The sequence below is a fragment of the Phalaenopsis equestris genome, unplaced genomic scaffold (genome assembly GCF_001263595.1).
Source record: "Phalaenopsis equestris unplaced genomic scaffold, ASM126359v1 Scaffold000036, whole genome shotgun sequence".
Classification (NCBI taxonomy): domain Eukaryota; kingdom Viridiplantae; phylum Streptophyta; class Magnoliopsida; order Asparagales; family Orchidaceae; genus Phalaenopsis; species Phalaenopsis equestris.
This window is the reverse complement of record NW_018164478.1, coordinates 1,357,652-1,365,104: the sequence shown is the minus strand read 5'-3', so window position 1 is coordinate 1,365,104 and position 7,453 is coordinate 1,357,652.

Below are 7,453 nucleotides of genomic sequence, written 5' to 3'. Positions count from 1 at the left end.
AATTTATATATATATATTATAATGCGGATTTAATGATGGGTGCATAAATACCTTATGCAAGCAAGTAATTATTTTAGAATTTGAATACAATGATCATCAATTTTATTAACAAAAAGTGAAAAGCATTTGAATGTATTAAGTATTATATTTTATGCATTTTATTATTTTATAATTCCATATTCTTAATTTCATAGAAAATACGAACTACTTTCTAACACAATTATAGTTTATAAGTCGGATATATAAAATAATTTAAAGAAATCATGTCAACAGAATGGCACAGCTGAACAAAACCCAACAACTGCCACACCAATTCGTAATATGATCATGATGGTATGGGTCATAACTTATATTTTATGCAGGCTTATTAATATCATGTATTTATGTATCAACGATAATCAATATGACCCTTAATGTTTTATTTAGTTTTTAGAATATGCTAACAAATTTAGAAATTTGACGATGACATTTTTCACATGGACCCAATTTGTTGACTTAGTGGGGCAAAAGGACCCCACTTTTGAGTTTCTTTCGTGTAGTAAAAGGTAGAGATGTCAAAACGGCTCGTTGTTCGCGAATAGCTCGTGTTCGACTCGTTCACTAAGTTAACGAGCCGAACTTGCCCGTATTCGGCTCGTTTTGGCTCGAAATACTACTAATCAATTATATATATATATATATAATGAGTAATATTTTTTAAAAAAAATTAATTAACTACAAGGCTACAAAGATTTTTAATCAATTAAAAGTATTAATTAAGAAAATAGAATAAAAATTATTAAATTAGATTCCAATAATATTTCAAATCTTGCCCCAATTCTTAACATCTTATGGTTACGTGATTGAGGTTGTCAAAACGATTCTTTGTTTGTGACAGGCTCGTGTTCGGCTCGCTAAGCAAACGGGCCGAATACGAACATATTTTTTTAGCTCGAAATATAAACGAGTCAAATATGAGCAGAGCCTTAGCTCGCACGTGTTCGGCTCATTTACACTCCTAGTAAAAGGTCACATTTATTTTTGTAATTTGAATAAACTTTTATGTAAATTTGGCTCTTTAACTTTATAGTCATAGAATTTTGGGTGCTGCACGAAGCTATATTTGAATCTAATAAATAGATATATTACATGTCTTTTTCAGACAATTCAAAAAGTGATTCGAATATTAGTGAGTTATTGCTCCAAAATGTGCTTTGAAAGTTTTACCATGAAAAAATTATCATTCTTGGATAAACATTTCTTTTATTTCCCAAGTGAGTGGCTTTGAAGTGGATGAGGGGTCTAAGAGCTAAGTATTACTATAGAAACGCTAATAATTAGTACCAGAATTTGTGTGGGAAATTTTTCGACTCAATTATTACCGTCGGATTTGAGTGAGATTTTCAGTTAACTTGGATGTTATTCAAGGCCATCAGATTTATGTCGATGTTTGCATCGAATGGATTTGAGTGAGATTTTCAGTTAACTTGGATTTTATTCAAGGCCGTCGGATTTATGTCGAAGTTTGCATCGAATTTGCACGGCTCGTTCGACGCAACAAGTTTACTTAGTTTTGTCGATTTTTTATGACACATATATGACAGAAATTTGCTGCAAAGGCCCTAAAATAGCTATCCCACGCGACATATCCTCATTTGCTTTAGAAATTGTCGGCCGCCGGAATGGATGTCCCAACACTCGGTTTTAAATTTTTGAAAATACAAGATCGAACCGATCTCATATAGATATTAGTTTAAATAAACAAGTACAACACTACAAATAACATATCTACTTCGAGGAAAAGAAAAATCACTTGATAATGAGGCTCGATTAAATAAACTACAGAATTTATGACATCCGTAGGGTTTGCGAACTTTTATACTGACCGACAAGTTCTCTTATCTAATATGAATGATTAGATAGGGTTTATATTACCTGAGTTCTTAAAGCTCCCTATAGAGACATGCCCCTATAGTCGATTACATCTTAAATAACCGAAGTCACTTAAGAAAACTATTGATTTAGATCAGAAAATATTGTCTCCAAGATTTCAAAGGAATATGACTTTTCAAAGATTGGACAAAGAGGTGTGAAATGAGACATGCTCAAATTTGAAACATTTATTTTGGAATCCAAAGGAAGAAGAACTATGGGATGTCATGGAACCTGATGAGAACTTCAATGACTTCCCAAGCTATCTTATGGTTTGGCTTCAATTTCGGGGGAAAATTATCGAATGTTTCATCTTGCCAATTTTATTAGTTCAGACTTACATTTGTGTGAGACAGTCGCACAAATAGCCTTGAGTATGTGAGGGTTTAGGTCGTGACGAACGACAACCTTAGAATCCGAAAATATGTTAGGGCTTAAATTGTACAACATGTTTGTGCAAAGGCCTCAAGATAAAGTGAGGATTTATGTTGCACTAGACAAACAACCTCAAAATCCTATGACTTATTGTTTATTCTAAGGAAAGATGTACTGTTGTAGATCCTCGTGCTGTTGTAGATCCTCATGCTGTTGTAGAAGGCTACCCACAGAGTTAGCTCTAAGCTCATCAATGAAGTAGCAGTCCTAAATTCTAAGGTAACATGTTTAAATGAAAAGTTTAAGTTCAACCATTATGGGGGGGTTAAAGTTGATTAGAGCGACATCGATTAGGATCCCACGATTTCCTCATTTTGATATCTCTATTTTCTTTTGAATTTACTTAGCTTAAACGAGTTGTTAAACCCATTTAAACCCGGGAGATCTCGTTAGCAATCGTGGGCTACCTCATCTGAGGAACTCCCGTAAATTCAAAAGAACATGTTATGTTAAGTTATTTTTCAAAGAATTTATGGTTACGTTTGAAAGAATTTAATTTAATTTTGAAAATTTGTTTTGTTTTGCAGGTTAAGTGGCATCCACAAGGACCACAACCAAGCATGTATAATGTTTGAAAGCAAGAGTATATTGCAGTAAATAAAATGACAAAAAATAAATAACACTCTAAAAGTGTATATGTCATCTTCCCACTGCTCCCGCTAAAAGATTAGCTTTTACAACATGTATATAATTTTGCAAAAAATTAAAAAAATCGCAAGAGTAGATAGAGGTGTAATTATCAAAACTCTAAGTCTTAACTTGGAGAGTCCCTAAGGGTTTAAATGGATGATTTTCTGAACAAAGTATAAGGAGTTCAATTATCCTTCAAAACATCCAACATGTTCTAAATTTGTTTGGGGAACAATCTCCGACAACTTTTAAGTCCCTTTTAAAATATTTTGAGTTCATTTGAACCTATTATATTGTTCAAATGATCATCCCAAATTTTAGCTTTAGTTGCAATGAGTTAATACACCTTATGCTAAGTGAACCTGATATTCTAATTATCTCGAGAATAAGGTACTCAATTAATCAATTGACACTTTACTTAAAAGTTATGTGGGTGGATGCTCCTAGGGCAAGTTTAAGTCATTAAAGATTTTGTACCCAGCACTGAAGTTAGGCCAATAGTGCTTAAAGGTGTTAATTATCAGTCATATTAACTTTTATAAACCTCATTAGACAAGTTCAAAATTCAAGCTTAGATCATTACTAAGCTCTTAATAATCTCATTGGGTAAATTTACAGTTAATATCACCAATTGTGGGCTTAAAATACGTGAATTAACTTCTTCCTAGCCTAAGCCCATCACTTTAGAGCCATTTAATTTTAATTAACTTCCAAATCATGATAATTTAAAAAATTACAATTTTACCCTTAACATGGAAAATGTGGCAAATTGATTACTATCTTTAAACCCATTATGTTTCAAACATCCAAAAGAATTCATTAAAATCAAAATTACCCATTTTTTTCTTTGGTTGATCCTAAATTTTGATTAAGACACAAAAATCTAAAATGATTGTTTTGCCCCTAGGGCTCTCTACTCCATAACTTATAAATTACAATTCAAATGATTTTTGAAATTTTAGAGCACCTCATTCATGGGTCAATTAAAATATCAGAGGAGAAAATGTGATTTTTCAAAATTTAATTTAATTTAAATAATTATTTTAACTTAAAAAATAGGATATTCAAATTTAGTTTATTTAACTAATCAAAGTAAAATTTTTTGTTCATAGAAAAACTATTAGAGGTTCACCTAGGTCAAAGGACCACCTAGAGAAAATTTTATAAATTTTCATGTTTTACTTTAAGTATAATAATTATTTATTGATTTTTATGATTTAATGAAATAGAAAATATGTTTTAATAAAAAAAATTACTTTTTATATTTTTATTAAATTTCCCTAAGTTGAGAGAACTTAGAGAAACAATTTTTTTCTTTTTTTATGATTTTTCAGTTTATTTATTACAATTATTTTAATGGAAAATTAAAGAAAATACATTTTTAGCCTTTAAAAATTTATATTTAACTTAAAAAAATTAGAAACAATTTTCTAATGAGTCTCAAGTGAACACGAAGTAATTAGGAACATTTTGAACCATTTTTTTGTATTTTGAAAAATTTTTAATTATTTTTAATTCAAAAATAAGCTTAAAATGAACTATTTATTTAAAAACAATTTTTAGTTTTCCTAAGTGCCCTTGATCACAAGGAGCTCAGAAAAGCACTTTTCATAAATTTTCCAATTATATTTAATTTATTATAATTACGTTAATGCCAAAAATGTCATTTTCCCTGAAAAATAAATTTTAATGTTCAAATTAAATCAAATAATTTTTAAATTTTTATAATGAGTTAAAATAAATGTTATTTACAGTGTGGAGTTATTTTTGAAATATAATAAATTTATTTTAATTTTTATGAACTTTTAGGGTTTATTCAACTATAGTAATTTACACAAATACTAAAAATTTTATTTATAATTTTCCAAGAATCCTTTGGCCATAAGGAACCTACCAAAACAAGTCCCATAATTTTCTAATTTATATTTTACTTTATATAATTATTTTAAGCAAAATAACCAACCAAGATTAGAAATTAGGGTTACATATGTAGAAATGCTTTCTAACTTTGGAAAAATCATAAAACATCCCCACTGTCATGGTGAATAAACCCCTAAAATCCTAAGCCATGATGATTATTTTATATTTAATTAAAATTAAAACATTGCATAGGCTATTTAATTAATTAAAAATCAGAGACACACCAAAATTTTTTTATTTTTATTCCACATTAATCTCTGCTGTTTATTGAGCAACAAGATATTTTTATTTTATTTTTGTGAATTTTCTACACTAAGTTATGAATTTTTGAAGTTCTAGAGTTAATTTAAATTAAAAAATCTGTAATTTTCTATTTATCCCAGTCAACGTTGTGTTAACCTTGTACGCATTGAGCTTTCCACGCGATGCTCTCTTATTAGGCGCCTCCAGCCATGTAGCAGCCTCGTTAGCCCGCTGTATTGTTATGTCCCCTTGTCCGGCTTGATGCAAAGCGTTCATCCAATAAACGTGTGATTCAATGATTGCGGGTCATCGTCCCCGATTAACCTAACCTGAGAACCGTTCAACTTCTACACCTAAGATCTTGCTCGATACTCAAAAATTGGGCTTTGACAATGGAAATGGATGGCTGGTGACTATGGGATTGAACTTAGGAAAGCTTGAATATGCTTTGAAATGATTTTGGCATAATTTCTTTAAGGAATTCAATGGTCTCCTTTTTTGGCCGTGGAATGTGGGGTTTAAATAGAGGAGGAAGGAGAGGCCACCATGGCTGGCCAGTGAGTGCAAAGAGTGGCTTAGGTGGAGAGTTGAGTGGCACAAGTGACCAGTTGGAATGAGCCAACTCAGGGTGTTCATATTTGGAGTTTAAGCTTGGGGGTGGCTCTCATTTTTTGTTTTTTCTGGCCAGTAGGCCGGCAGGCTAGACCAAAGCTAGTGGTCAGGTGAGCCAGTGGGAGGGTTAATAATGATTAACTCTGAATGGTTAAGGCTTGATGGCAAATATATTTGGGTTTAGCCAAATATTGGAAGAGATCCCTTAAATCAAGAGACCTTTGGTTCACGACTCATGTAGGGTGGGCTAGGTGGGTCTAGCCTGCTCTCTAGGGTCCAAATGTTGGTTGTGGTGGCTATGGTTTGATCAATTTGGCTAAGTTTAGTTACATGCATGGCTTTGCTCCAAAATCATGCCATGGGCTTGAATTTGAGTTTGGGTTTGGCTAGGCTTTGAATTTGGTTTAATTGATTGATCAAATTGGCCTGAATAATTGTCATGAGGAATTTGGAAAAGGGATTGAGTGATACTGAATTGATATGGAAGGTCAACTTGGTGGAATTTGAGCTTTTGATCAATTTTGGGCATTTTGACTCAAGTTTGATTTGGGTGAGCTTTGAGTTTAAATTTGGGTCAATTGATTGTTCAAACTGATTTGGGGAGTTGTTATGAAGAATTTGGAATTCAAATTTGAGGAAATTGATTTGATCATGGAGTTCAATTTGGGGAATTTAAGGGTATAGTTAAATTGGATATTTTGGATTGAGCTTGAAATTGGTTTTGAAATTGGGTTCAATTGGGATTTAAGATGATGAATTTGAGTTTGGAATCGAAATTGGGGGAGATTGAGGGCAATTTGGTGAAAATTGGGGATGAATTGGGGAATTTGTACCTTTAAGGGCAATTTGGGGATTTTGGTCAAATTGGGCCCAATTGAGTGATTCAAATGGATTTTGAGGAAATTTTGAGTGATTTTGGAGATTTTGGTAATTTTTTAGATTTTTTTGAATTTTTGGGGCATTTTTGTAATTTTGAGGATTTTGGGGATATTTTGGAAAATTTTGAGGTATGGGAGCGCACCGCGTCAAATGAGAGCGCGCCGCGTGGCCTTTCGACGGATCTGATGATCCAGTTAGCCCGCGTTTGAATAAATAAATAGGGGTATTTAATAAACTCAGAAAATAGCCTCTAAATTTAAAAAAATCCATATCTTTGCATAGAAAATCTCTAAAAATAAAATAAAAATATCCTCTTGCTCAGTGAATAGAGGAGAACCATGTGAAATTATTTTCACATTAATTTGATGCATAAATTATTTTTAAAAAATAAATTAGGGTTAGAAGTTTTTCAATTCTCCATTCATATTGGATTATCACCTTGACCCTAAATTTTTATATGTTGTAGCCTCTGTCTAGATGCACAATTTGATTTTTATATGTTGTAGCCTCTGTCTAGATGCACAACTTGATCATTTTTCTAAAGACATAGAAGATCTCTAGACAGAGATCTTAATTTTTTAAGTTGTTATGAATTTTCTATTAAAATAATTATAGAAAATTATATGTGGCTTAGAAAATTCTACAAAAATTCATATGAGTTTCCTATGGCCAGAGTAGTCTTAGAAAATAATTTCATGATTTTTAAAAATCAAAACAACACTATTTTGAGCAAACCCCAATTTGCTTTAAACATTTAATGTAGAGAACATAAAGATCAAAATTATTTGATTTTTGTTTTCCACTTTTGTTTTCCACTATGATT